The sequence below is a fragment of the Ostrea edulis genome, chromosome 3 (assembly GCF_947568905.1).
Source record: "Ostrea edulis chromosome 3, xbOstEdul1.1, whole genome shotgun sequence".
In the NCBI taxonomy this organism is placed as follows: domain Eukaryota; kingdom Metazoa; phylum Mollusca; class Bivalvia; order Ostreida; family Ostreidae; genus Ostrea; species Ostrea edulis.
In genome coordinates, this window is record NC_079166.1 from 42,300,639 (window position 1) to 42,314,487 (window position 13,849).

Here is a 13,849-nt window from a genome sequence, read left to right on the forward strand (position 1 = left end):
TGGACATAAACTGGAAAAGTTTAAAACTGAATCAAATGAAGCTTGGTTATATTGTTGGATAGCAGGTTAGGAAGACCCCATGCAACTCGGCTCATGCACCCCTGGGTGCATATATTGATTTTTTTTTAATTAGATAGGTTTGTAAGGGGGGGGGGGGGGGGGGCACATATATAAAATGTATATACAGGTGACTCTCGATAACTCGAAGTTTAAGGGACCTTGATAAAACTTCGAGAGATCGAAATTCGGAAATTGAAGGTCCGCCGGTATGGTTAAGATTTTACAATAACCGGAAATGTATACCAGCATGATCATATGATATCGTTTTGACATGTTTTCCTTCATATTCGTCAGGTACTTTGATATAAAAATAAAAAACCTTATTTTGCATTAACAAAAACATTTCAAAGTTTATGTATTTATTTGTTCTTTAATCATGCTTAGATAGACATACAAAACCAAGTTCAGATGACGCTTTACTATCGTAAACTAAACAGAGCACAATGTTATGTCACTTTACCCAAAACAAAAATTCTAACGAATGAGTAAAACGATGTTTTAGAGTAACTTTACACAAAGAACAAACTTGAGAAATTTAACATTCTGTAGATCTCTAAATTATGTATAAAACTTACTCTCTCGTTACATCAAAACAAATTCTAGATTTCATTCATAGTCGGATTATATATAATTTTAATCATCACGACTCAAAACCCCAGTGTAAGGTGTAAACTGACCAATTAGCCAATTATATACTCAAGTGTGTCAGCTCCACAAAGAAGCACTGGCGATGTTTCAACTATGTAAACACATAATTACACCTCCGGCATTCAACAAAATCCAGGTAAGGCTCAAGCGGAAATTATTACACGCTTGTGTAACGGTGGGTATACGCTACCACCACTTCGAGAGATCGAGAGTGAAAAACAATGAAATGTGTTTTACGGGACCCAACTTCACTTCGAGAGATCGAACGTTCGAGAGATTGACAGTAAATTTGCTTAGTTATATAGAGAAAAAAATCGGAACCATGATTTCACTTCGAGAGATCAAGAACTTCGAGAGATCGAAGTTCGACCATATACATACATGAAGCTGCGCTCGTTCAAACGGTAGCACCGTCAACATATTAAAACAAATATTGCATGTTGTTGAGGGTAACATTGAAAATTTTCACCCCTCGAGAAACCTCGGTTGACAATGGTTTTCTCGGGGTGAAAATTTTCAATGTTACCCTCAACTACATGCAATATTTATATATTGATTAATTTTGCAATATTATTTTATTATCATATTTATTTAAGTGGTATACATACAAATAAACAATTAAAATGCATTAAATTACGAAATTCTATCAGCATACTCTGTTTAGTAGTACCCCTCACGATGTGCATTGGATTTCAGACTCCTTCCTACATGTAGCTGCAGCTCTCTGAAAAAATATTTGACGGAACAGAGAGCTACAGATCCACCCCTTATAAAAACCTTCGATTTACGGCACACAAAAAGTTGCGCACGATTGGGGCCTTATAACGTTGTATTCTTGAGTTGCTGGCTCACAAATTTAATATAAAAAAATTCTTAACATATTTTCCTACTATACTGGTGTTCAAACATACTTTCAAATATTCATTAAAGCCCTATACGACCTGAAAACTCCCAGCCTCAAATGATTTTGTTTGTTGACGTAGCCATGTTAGGTAGCCGGTCAATTCAAATCCCGGTTAATTTCTAAATGACCATACTTGCACAATAACGTCTAGATGTGAACTAGCTAATATCCCCACAATATTTTAGCTAAATATTTTAAATAATATATCATCCCAGTGCCTTTAAATAATAATTATTCAAATAGTTAAACTAACGGCAATGCGGCTTTCATTAGTCTCGTCCGGTCTCCATCCCTGCCACACGAGTGTTAAGGACTTTTGTAGCATTATCATGAATCAAGAGCTTATTTTACCTTTAGAAAAACTATATTTTTTAATTTCTATAAATTATTCGTTTTGATAATAAATGAAGAGTGAATACATAACTTATAACAAATTTCATGAATATATACCAACAACAACAGGGTTCGAATTGACTGGCTACCTAACATGGCTATGTCAACAAATGAAATCATTTAAAGCTGGGAGTCTCCGGGTCGTATGGGGCTTTAATGAATATTTGAAGGTATATTTGGACACTAGCATAGTAGGAAAATATGTTAAGAATTTTTTAATATTAAATTTATGAGACAGCATCTCAAAAATACAACAATATAAGGCCTCAACCATGCACAGCTTTTTGTGCACCGTAAATCGAAGATTTTTTACAAGAGGTGGATCTGTAGCTCTCTGTTCCGTCATTTTTTTTTCCAGAGAGCTACAGTTCTGCAGCTAAGTCCTTCCCTCTTATGCAGCAACTTTGAAATGAAATTTCTTGACTGTGAACATATATAGTCAATTTTAAAGAGACAATTCCTGTCATGCTGAGTGTGTGTTGCACTTAATTCAGCATTGCACAGAGTTTGCCATTATTTTCAATAAAGACGCCAAAACACCTGTTGATAGTAATGTTTACTTTCTCTCTAAAGAGGGATAATCGCGGTTTTTAGAGTGTTCCCAACCTGTTAAATTGGGCATTTTCATACAACTGATTTCATTATCTATCATTTGAGATTTTGATTTTATAAAATATCCTACTATACATATGCCTACTTACATATCTATTTCCTTGAAAGATGGTATTTCTTTCTTCAGCAAGCCTACGTCTTCTACTTTGGATTGAGCCGTTAACCAGCGGAGACCTTTTAAGTTGACTTTCAGCAAACTTTCATGATTAAGATTGCCCAGAGTGCCAAGGTCATTTGCCATCTCCTCGTGATCTGCGATTTCTTCGTCAAAAAAAGTGAGCTAAAGAAGACATGAGTTCAATTACGATATTAGACAGTTGTTCATATTCATAACGTATTCCAAGTTTATGAACTAAACTTCTAGTCCAGTCACAAGTCCTAGAAGGGATGTAATTCTCAGTTGAACTGGGAGAACTGCGATTTGGCGAGACAGTACTGTCACTCGATGACTGAGAAGATTCTCTGACTAAACTGGTTGGTTGAGAATCGCATTCAGTCGAAGACTGAGAACTAGAACTTTCCGTCATGTTTACAAAACGTAAATAACATTGTAGCAGAGCAATACCGAAATCAATTGGGCTATATTAATATAACCAAAATATAGCCAAAGAAAACCAAAAATACACCATTAAATACAGACTCCACCCGAGATGACGACTTTAAGCGTGATAGCATTTTCACAACTTCAAACTATGAAATGTTGTTTTTTTTATCATGTATGCGATTTAAGGTAGTTCAGTTGAGCACATGCACAACTGCGCAGAATGCTATAACAAAATATCCACTGGTTTAATACTAATCCCTGAGGTGCAAACATATTGCACATTTATTACTGAATCCTATCCAGTTGAAAAATTCGTTGTCAAGTCAATTTTTGAAAAGGTTTGGCAGGGACTATATATTTAGGCAGAAGAATTTACTAAAGTTTTAAATCTTCATAATTTCAGTCAATATATCTTCTTTTTTTTTGTACCTCTAGGGTGGCAGAGTACAGTTTTTTTGGTTTTTCAATATGTGGGAAGGGGGTATACATCTAAGTCAGGTTATGACAGGTTAATGAAAAATCATACTACCCTGTTTTCTCAATATTTGTATTTCATATTAGGGTAGTTATTAAATTAGGGCCCTATATTAAATGTCATCCATACATGCAGGTGTTGCTGCACAAAACATGCCCTGAGTAGGTGCCCCCTTCTTGCTCTGATTTTCTGTCATTTGGGCTAAATCCGCACCACCCCCACACCACCACAGTACCAAGCGAGGGGATATAGATGCTGTGCACAATCAAGAACCCTGTCTGACCTTCTTAAAAATCTACCTTTTATATGGGGCCATCCACCTCCCTCTGAGCTACCTACCATTTCCTGGACCCTCTAGGTTTTAGTCTGAATTTCTTCAGCTGCTGACCACGTGTCTTAGTTTCGCATTTGCACCCATCTATATACTAGGCATCATGGTGAGTGACACCTACATGTTGCATATCATTTTTTTCACTAAGCACTCAGCTATACACTTGAAATGTATCCTAAAATTATTCTACACATTTTTACACATGTAATATCACTTCAAATATGGGGTTTCTCCATTGTTTAAGAAACTTGACCAGGCCTATAGTGCGAAACTGTCCCCTGCTACCTTTAAAAATCCAGAGATCCCTTCTGATGGACGTCATCTCATATTTTTGAGAAATTTGACTTGTTCCGAGTGAAACTACACCAACCCTGTCACGTCGACTGCCCTAAATCTGTTCGCAATAAACTTTTTTATAAACCCTACATATCTGTGTCTGATGTTGTCATTTTTGAGTGCTGAGAGTGTTCACGATAAGAGCCCTGTGCCTAACAAATTCTGTTACATGTAAATTGTATCTATGGTATAAGTGACCTAACATGTAGTGCTACATGCTGTACATGTAATCATGAGAGCCTGTGTAGAAGAAGATGGACTACAGAAAGATGAAAGGACAGAACTGCTCTAAAAATCTAGAAAATTTCCAACTTCACTGCCTATATGTTTACATATTCTACATGAATGGACCTGAAATAGGCTCTGATTAAGTGACTTACTCTCCAACAAAACTTTCAATCCATTTCATCTTCCTAAATTCTTTTCTAAGCCCTCCTCATGGTGAAAACAAAAGTAGTATGCACAACAGCTAATGGTCAAAGGGAGGTAATTATCAAACAGACCAGAACTAGTGCTCTCACTCAAACTGATTAATATGCTTATCTGAAGGCCTGACTCTGGGAAATGTGTTTTGAAAAGGACAAGTAATGGACATTCTACCTTATCCAGGGGTCAACATTTACGTTTGTCCGCTTGTCCGGTACCAGTGGAAAAACATTTCGGACAAGTGAATATTGATGGGCACTTGTCCGATTGGACAAGTGCTTTTTTATGTAAAGAAGTCTCCAAACAATTTTGTGAGAAGTTTATCGGTAGTTAAGAGTCGGAAGTACATGTATAATGCATGGAAAATGAACTTCGATTGCTTTGTAAACTAGCTGAGTTAAACTCAATTGGGATTGGTGTTCACTTATTGCGTACTACTTTCAATCACTCATTGCAATCTCTTACCAGAGAGCGTTACGCTACGCTCCACAATGTAGCGCGCCCTCTGGTGAGAGAATGCATCCATGGATCTTACGAAGTTATTGATTCAAGATGGGAAGTCTAGATAAAATTTCGTTTTTTGCATTTGTTGTTTTTATCAAGAGAATAAGATAAAAAAAAAATCAATCAAGCAGGTATAAAAATAGACTATATATTAAGTAAATTAAATACAGTTTTCAAGTTGACGATATAATATCCTTTTTAAAAAAAATTCCGGACAAGTGAAGTTGAAGTTCGGACAAGTAAATATCTTTGTCTCTTGTCCAAATGGACAAGTAGGAAAAAAAGTTAATGTTGAGCCCTGCTTATCTCTTGAACAATATTTATACAACAAGATACCTCCCTAACTCACAACTCTAAACAAGAGGCCCACAGGCCTTATCGGTCACCTGAATACTAGTGAAAAAGTATCACTACTTCCATAGGCTATGAAATTTAGAAAAAATTTCCTATGCTGAATATCTAAGCTAAATTCTAATGTTCAGCAACAGTATAAAACAAGATGTGTTCTTAAAACTTCACTGCCTTCGAAAGTGCATACACTGATGAAAGGCTTTAAATAATAGGTGTATTAACATTAAAACATCAAAACATATGACTAAATTGAACTCATCCTTAAGTCATAACCCTGGGTTTTGATTGAAATTCACCATTTTCTGTCCAGCCTTTTCTGCTATTCTTAAGTATGCATTTAGATTTAATACAGTATCAGCAAACTTAAACATAAAAACTATATACAAAGTGTTGCACCACCCTGGGGTCAGAACCCTTACTCTGGGGATCATCAAATTTACAATTTTGGTAAAAGACTACCTGCTCTATCCATTTACTTTCAATTTAGTATCAACAGCACTAAAGAAGATGTTATTTAAGTGTTTTACACAGAAACACTACATAACAAGTTTGGCCCTGTCCTGGGGTCAGAACCCCTATCCCGGGGATCACGAAATTTACAATTTTGGTAGAGCCCTTCCTGCTCTCCATCACCATGCATTTAGTTTTTCTTACACATGTGCGGTTCTTGAGAAGAAGATTTTTGAAAATTGGTCAATTTTCGGCAGTTTTTGCCCCGCCCCTAAGGCCCCAGGAATCCTGAAATTTAGTTTATGTCCCCCTTGTTCCAAAGATGCTTCATACCAAATATGAAAAGAATTGGAATGATTGTTATCAAGAAGAAGTTAAAAATGTCTATTGTTCACACATTTAATAACTGACCATTTTGGCCCTACTCTGATACCAAAACACCTACCTCTGGGATCATCAAATTTACAATTTTTGTAAAGGACTACCTGCTCTTTCTAAATATCTATTTAGTTTCAATATAGTATCAACAGCACTAAAGAATATGTTATTTAAGTGTTTTACACATGAACACTATATACCAAGTTTGACCCTGCCCTGGGGTCAGAACCCCTACCTCGGGTATCATGAAATTTACAATTTTGGTAGGCCTTCCTGCTCTCCATCATCACGCATTTAGTTTTTCTTACATGTGTAAGGTCCTTGAGAAGATTTTTGAAAAATGGTCAATTTTGGGCAGTTTTTGCCCCGCCACTATAAGGCCCCAGTGGTGCAGGAATCCTGAAACTTACAATTTATGTCCTCCTTGTTCCAAAGATGCTTCATACCAAATATGAAAAGAATTGGAATGATAATTATCAAGAAGAAGTTAAAAATGTCTATTGTTCACACATTTAATAACTGACCATTTTGGCCCCTGACCCCGATACCAAAACCCCTACCCCTGGGATCATCAAATTTATAATTTTTGTAAAGGACTACCTGCTCTTTCTAAATATCTATTTAGTTTCAATATAGTATCAACAGCACTAAAGAATATGTTATTTAAGTGTTTTACACATGAACACTATATACCAAGTTTGGCCCTGCCCTGGGGTCAGAACCCCTACCCCGGGGATCATGAAATTTACAATTTTGGTAGAGGTCTTCCTGCTCTCCATCATCACGCATTTAGTTTTTCTTACATGTGTACGGTTCTTGAGAAGATTTTTGAAAAATGGTCAATTTTGGGCAGATTTTGCCCCGCCACTAAGGCCCCAGTGGTGCAGGAATCCTGAAATTTACAATTTATGTCCTCCTTGTTCCAAAGATGCTTCATACCAAATATGAAAAGAATTGGAATGATAATTATCAAGAAGAAGTTAAAAATGTCTATTGTTCACACATTTAATAACTGACCATTTTGGCCCTTGACCCTGATACCAAAACCCCTACCCCTGGGATCATCAAATTTATAATTTTTGTAAAGGACTACCTGCTCTTTCTAAATATCTATTTAGTTTCAATATAGTATCAACAGCACTAAAGAATATGTTATTTAAGTGTTTTACACATGAACACTATATACCAAGTTTGGCCCTGCCCTGGGGTCAGAACCCCTACCCCGGGGATCATGAAATTTACAATTTTGGTAGAGGCCTTCCTGCTCTCCATCACCATGCATTTAGTTTTTCTTACACATGTGCAGTTCTTAAGAAGATTTTTGAAAATTGGTCAATTTTGGACAGTTTTTACCCCACCCCTAAGGCCCCAGGGGTGCTGGAGAGCTGAAATTTACAATTTATGTTCCCCCTGTCCCAAAGATACTTCATACCAAATTTGAAAAGAATTAGACTGGTAGTTATCAAGAAGAAGTTAAAAATGTTCAATTGTTAACACACAACGGACGACGCACGACGACGGACGACAACCGATTGCAATAGGTCACCTGAGTTTACTCAGGAGACCTAAAAATACAAGCATCTCCCCCATCTGCACAGCACTTGTAAGAAATTCAAGAATTAAACATGAGGACAACAAACACCTATTGAAGAAACCGAGGCAAAAAACTAAGCTATTTCAAGCCAGGACATACCTATTTCCCTCAGCATTCTGACGCCCGAGCTGGTGCCCTCCGAGACGTTGATGCACCTGCTAGTTCGAGTACATGTGACCAAAACACAGAGTGGGACCGTATAAGTCTTGATGAATACTGGGATGCTGTGTGTATGTCCACTGAAGATCTCATCCTCCCAACCAAACTGCGACCTGCCAAGCCTGTAAAATCATGTACATGGAATGACGAAGAGGAAATCAACAGCGAGGAAAACATCATTGCTAACGTACATTCCTTAGGCCTACTTCTACAAAATTCTACAGTTCACCAGTGTGCCAGACCTTCAATCACTCTATCAATTTCTAAGAGGCTAGGACTATGTGTGACTGTCAGAGCCATTTGCTTAAACTGCCATTTCCACTCACCAGACATGCAGCTCTACACAACTGTCAAGAAGACTTGAGGACCGGAATCAAGTGCCCTCAATGATGGACTGGTACTGGCTCTCACCAAGTCTAAGATGGGAGTGTCTGATGCACGTTTCCTTATGTGCTGCCTCAACATAAATCCACCTGACAGCCGTGGTCTGCAGCGGAAACTCAATCAGATGTGTGACAGAGTGGAGGAAATCAACGTAGCCTCGATGATCGACAATCAGCGGTATGTCTGACGTGTCAACCAATTTCTCGGTCGAGGAAACGAAGTCCACATCGAGACTGACACCTCTTACAACAACAGGCCACAGCCAGGATTCGAGGCACCAACCCAGAGCTTCGGTGGAAAACAACACCTCCCGAAAACTGGTTTTGGCCCTCCAAACTGCCAATAAGTTATGCTGCAAGAGGAATTGTGAAAATCATGAACAATGCAAAGAGAACTAGAACTCTGAAGACACCATTGCTTCCAGTGAATCAAAATTGTTAAGAAAAAATTTGGACTTTATTCAAAATCATAACATACTTCAACCTTGTTCCATTACCAGTGATGCCAGTGCTCAGATCCAAAAGACCATAAGGGACTATTCTAGAGAGAATGAAGTACCAATTCAGCACTGCTTCATCCACAAGCTAAGAACCCTGCAAAAAATGTACGAAACATCCGACTAAAAACCATGTTACCCACTGGACAGGACAGAGATGCCTACATGCAGAGACTGGCCACCTGTATCTGAGCCCGGATCCGATGCGAGCTCGTCAAGATTAGGAAACTGTGCCGGACCGACCAGTCTTTCCAGCACCATGCCGAGAATGCAGTCCCTAATGTTCTGCCATGTTTCTCAGGCCTACACGACAACTGTATGAAAATGTCATTTACCTGCACAGCCCATCTCACGGGCTACAGCACCAAGTTCCTTCCGCACGGAAAACATCTGGGCCTTGACTATGCAGACATGGACAGTATTCAGTCTGTCATCTGTAAACAATTCTGGAGAGAAGGTCTGCCAACTCGCCACAACCAACAAATGTGAGAATCTTCACCAGCGGGTCTTCACTTATGCTCCCAAGAACACAACTGGGGCCAGGAACTTTAACGCCATGTGTCACTCAGCAGTCCACTCAGCATCCCATGGGTCTGGCAGAAGTGTTGTCCTGTTGGCTAAGGAGGTGGGCCTGAAATAGAAATCCAGTGGATCATTTTACAAGAACATGTTCAAGAAAGATCAACAGAACAGGTATCACCGTGAGCGCAAACAAACCAACCAATACCGAGCATCTCGTTACCTGACGAGACGACGAAAAACCAACAAAAAACTCAGAGAACTGTCCCTGTACAACAATGCAAGACACTCCACCTCCAACGAACACTCTTATGGTGTAAATGTGTTACCTCACTGAAAGAGACACGGTCTGTGTGCTCCATGACCAATGCATTGCCCCTCGGCGACACAAGACTTCCGCGAATTGTTTACCGACTGCGGTTCCATGGACAAATGTGGTAACTTTATGCACTGTTTGTTATGGCATAAGTGTGATATGTGCATGTATGTGTCAAAATTATCCATGTTATTAATTTAGAAAATAAATCTGTGAACTGTAACCTTAATTTGTTTTCCTCTAAAACTTGGACGATAAATGCCATAGCCATCCTTGTTGACAGCACCTATCCATAAATGACAAAATGGTCTTAACTGTGTTTTTTGTGTAAAAATGTCTTTAAAATGACTTGTTTCTCTGTCTGTAAGTGCTATTTCATAAATATGTGCCATGGTGTTGTGAATAAGTGTGGTGGTTATGATATTCTGTATTGGAGACCTGTATGAGTAAAATCGGTTAATTACATGTACAACATGTAAATCTACATGTAATCTATATATAAAGTATAGAGGGTATATAAAGTACCTAAAATACCCTTATTTTAACCACTAAGCTGATTTACATGTGACTTTTTGTTACTATGAAACTTGACCAGATTCTGGTTTTCCATACTATATGGCTTAGCTTACCCCCTTGACTTAGTTGACAGCTACTGTGACACTTATGAAATACTTGTATTGAAAAAAAACATGGTATCCAATATGTGATACATTTAACTTTCTAAAATTCATAAATTGGCTGAATTCTAGGGGTTTGAAAAAAATATCATTTTCTTAAAGGTGGCAGAGGACAGTTTTTTTGGGGGGGCGGGGGTTCAACATGTGGGAAGGGGGTATACATCTAAGTCAGGTTATGACAGATTAATGATCAGGATATGGGGCTCACGGTGGATGTGACCGGTCAACAGGGGATGCTTACTCCTCCTAGGCACCTGATCCCACCTCTGGTGTGTCCAGGGGTCCGAGTTTGCCCAACTATCTATTTTGTACTGCTTGTAGGAGTTATGAGATTGATCACTGTTCGTTATCTTCACCTTGCATTAATGAAAAATCATACTACCCTGTTTTCTCAATATTTGTATTTCATATTAGGGTAGTTATTAAATTAGGGCCCTATATTAAATGTCATCCATACATGCAGGTGTTGCTGCACAAAACATGCCCTGAGTAGGTGCCCCCTTCTTGCTCTGATTTTCTGTCATTTGGGCTAAATCCGCACCACCCCCACACCACCACAGTACCAAGCGAGGGAATATAGATGCTGTGCACAATCAAGAACCCTGTCTGACCTTCTTAAAAATCTACCTTTTATATGGGGCCATCCACCTTCCCTCTGAGCTACCTACCATTTCCTGGACCCTCTAGGTTTTAGTCTAAATTTCTTCAGCTGCTGACCACGTGTCTTAGTTTCGTATTTGCACCCATCTATATACTAGGCATCATGGTGACACCTACATGTTGAATATCATAATTTTTACTAAGCATTCAGCTACACTTGAAATGTATCCTAAAATTATTCTACACATTTTTACACATGTAATATCACTTCAAATATGGGGTTTCTCCATTTTTTAAGAAACTTGATCGCGCCTATAGTGCGAAACTGTCCCCTGCTACCTAGGCCTACGTGTATTTCATTTTTCATGGCAAAAGTCATTGAGACTTGGAACTATAGTTCAAATGTTGTAATTTATTAATTCGGTTGATATATATATTTTTCCAAACAGAACACAGTGATTCTTAAAAAAAAAAGATAACATACTTTAAATTTTGTATTAAAATTCAGTATCTTGTCCTATAATTTAAAAATTTGATTTATAACCTATGGGGGCATACTTCTGCCTCCTATTTGCAAGTTATTTTTCTATAGATTATGTCGACATGTAAGATAATTATGTCAACATATGTGCATGCATGCAACATAAATACAAATATATTTATTGATGCATATTTATTTATTGGCACAAACACATTTAGATTTCTAGATGTTCCGTCCCATTATCAATCTTATCTTAGTCGATTCGATCGTCCCATTACCGATCCGTCCCTAGACTATCCGTTCCCTAGTTAATACATCCCCTAGTCAATCCGGCCCAGAAAAAATAACTATGTCTACGTTTTTGAACTATTTTTCCAAGTGTTATTTACAGTACTGAATTGGTTTAATTCATCTGCATATTTCCTCTTCATTGTGTGTGCCTCTGACGTCTTCTGACATCAGGTGGTAATCCTTTTGATATGCTCTCTGGTATTCATGGCTTGACTGCAGACTATAAGATAACATACTTCATGATGAAACAACCATAACGTTATTAAAGCAAGGAAATATAAATAAAATGGTAAACCTTTGTTGCAGGTACGATTGCCATTTTTTCACTTTTCAAACTCTAATGCTTGTTGCCATGTACAGGGTCGCACCTCCCGGTGACAGTACTGGTATGGAAACTCCATTGTCAGAATGACGGGCGTGCCACTTTGAAGATTGGCTTTACGTAGCTCACTACACTAAAGCTTATACTCTGTATGACACCACGTCACAAGATGGTGATTTAAATGTTTTGTGAAATTATTTGTATTAATCGATTTGTTTGTCTATCATCGTAGCTTAGTGGTTATAGCATTGGGCTGGTGAACCGCAGATCTCAAGTTGAAATTCCCCAGACGTTTTCAATCATGTGTTGAAATAATTTGTTTGAAAATCATGTTTTTTTCCAAATTTGTATATTTTTTGCCTTTTTGGCAAATATACTTATTGTATATCATCTTTTATAATTTAATCAATTGGTACTAATTTGAGAAACTATTTCTGGGTGTAGTGAGCCACCTTGAGGTAATCCTTTATTTTGGTAGATCAAAAAATATCCCTACGCTCTGAGCAATTTTTTGAACTTCTGGAGTTTTGTTAATTTAAAAAAACTTCTAATAGTTAGCAGTGTTTGAAATTAACCATAGACCGAGAGACAATGCCTATATGTCAAATGACACTGGTCTATGCCAATTGTAAGTTAGATAGACCAAATTGTGTATGCCGATTTCTAGATTTAAGCAATTATATCCCATAGGACCCAGCATGGTCAGACGACATCTGATAAACGTTATGAGGAAAGGAAATTCTATGCCAATTTGATGATGTCTATGTCATCTTGTTTTGGCATAGACCTGTGGTCTATACCAGTTTTAAACCAATTTCTAACACTGAGTTAGGTTACTGTAAGCTCGCAATTAATGATCGAAGATTGCACAACAATGCAGTTACATTACAATTGTGTATATAAACTCTAAAATTGTTTTCACTCAGATATGTTTTCATAATGATTAATGGACACACTTTTACATTGATTGCTGTACTAACTTAAATAACAAAGTCTTTACCATAATTAATGAGCACACTTTTTCATAACCAATTGTACTGCATGGTTATCGCACTTCAAACAACAATTATAAAGCCTAAGGGTTGAATTGTACAATTTTATTTACATACCGAACTCCCATAGTTATTTTAATAGTTTGATAACTAACTGCAATATGCATGCAAAACTTCCCTTTTTTTTCTTAATTAAGTAATTAATTATTTATTATATCTTTGATAAAAAAAATTTGGAGGAGCCGGATCGACTAGGCAAAATGGGACAAATCGACCAGGGCACAGACCATCTAAGGACTATAGGGATGGACCGACCGTGGAATGGATCAACCTGACGCCACACATTTACAATAATTGGCAAAGGCCCATTGAACATCATTAGATAATGTTTACATAAATATGTCAACATGAAGAAAAATGTAATCAGATTTTCCAAAATTATCAAATATCACCCACATGACTTGCAACATGGTAGATGCAACTTATATGCTGCGGTGGCCTAGTGGTTAGAGTGTTCTCCCCACATGAGGAAGGCCAGGGTTTGAATCCAGGTCAAGACAGACGTAAGTCGTTAAAACAGGTAGTGACAGTTCCATCGCCAAATGC

The 13,849-nt window shown here is 37.7% G+C and overlaps 3 protein-coding genes across 13 annotated transcripts in view; 2 read left to right on the forward strand and 1 right to left on the reverse strand.

The window, feature by feature from the left end:
- The window catches only part of LOC130053561 (receptor-type tyrosine-protein phosphatase H-like), a 412,921-nt gene that overhangs the window by 231,198 nt on the left and 167,874 nt on the right, over positions 1 to 13,849 (forward strand). The window lies entirely within an intron of this gene.
- LOC125673156 (uncharacterized) overlaps positions 1 to 13,849 on the forward strand; it is a 271,989-nt gene that overhangs the window by 158,783 nt on the left and 99,357 nt on the right. The window lies entirely within an intron of this gene.
- The window catches only part of LOC130053464 (uncharacterized), a 114,426-nt gene that overhangs the window by 35,006 nt on the left and 65,571 nt on the right, over positions 1 to 13,849 (reverse strand). For 9 of the 11 annotated variants that reach the window (XR_008802047.1, XR_008802046.1, XR_008802050.1 and 6 more), the window contains 6 exons: positions 12,028 to 12,149; positions 9,381 to 9,676; positions 9,027 to 9,142; positions 8,492 to 8,901; positions 8,106 to 8,287; positions 2,707 to 2,897 (listed from right to left, as the gene is read on the reverse strand). The gene's annotated coding sequence lies outside the window, so the exon portion shown is untranslated. The remainder of the gene's footprint in view (positions 1 to 2,706; positions 2,898 to 8,105; positions 8,288 to 8,491; positions 8,902 to 9,026; positions 9,143 to 9,380; positions 9,677 to 12,027; positions 12,150 to 13,849) is intronic. The other 2 variants (XR_008802049.1, XR_008802055.1) reach the window with 2 other exon arrangements.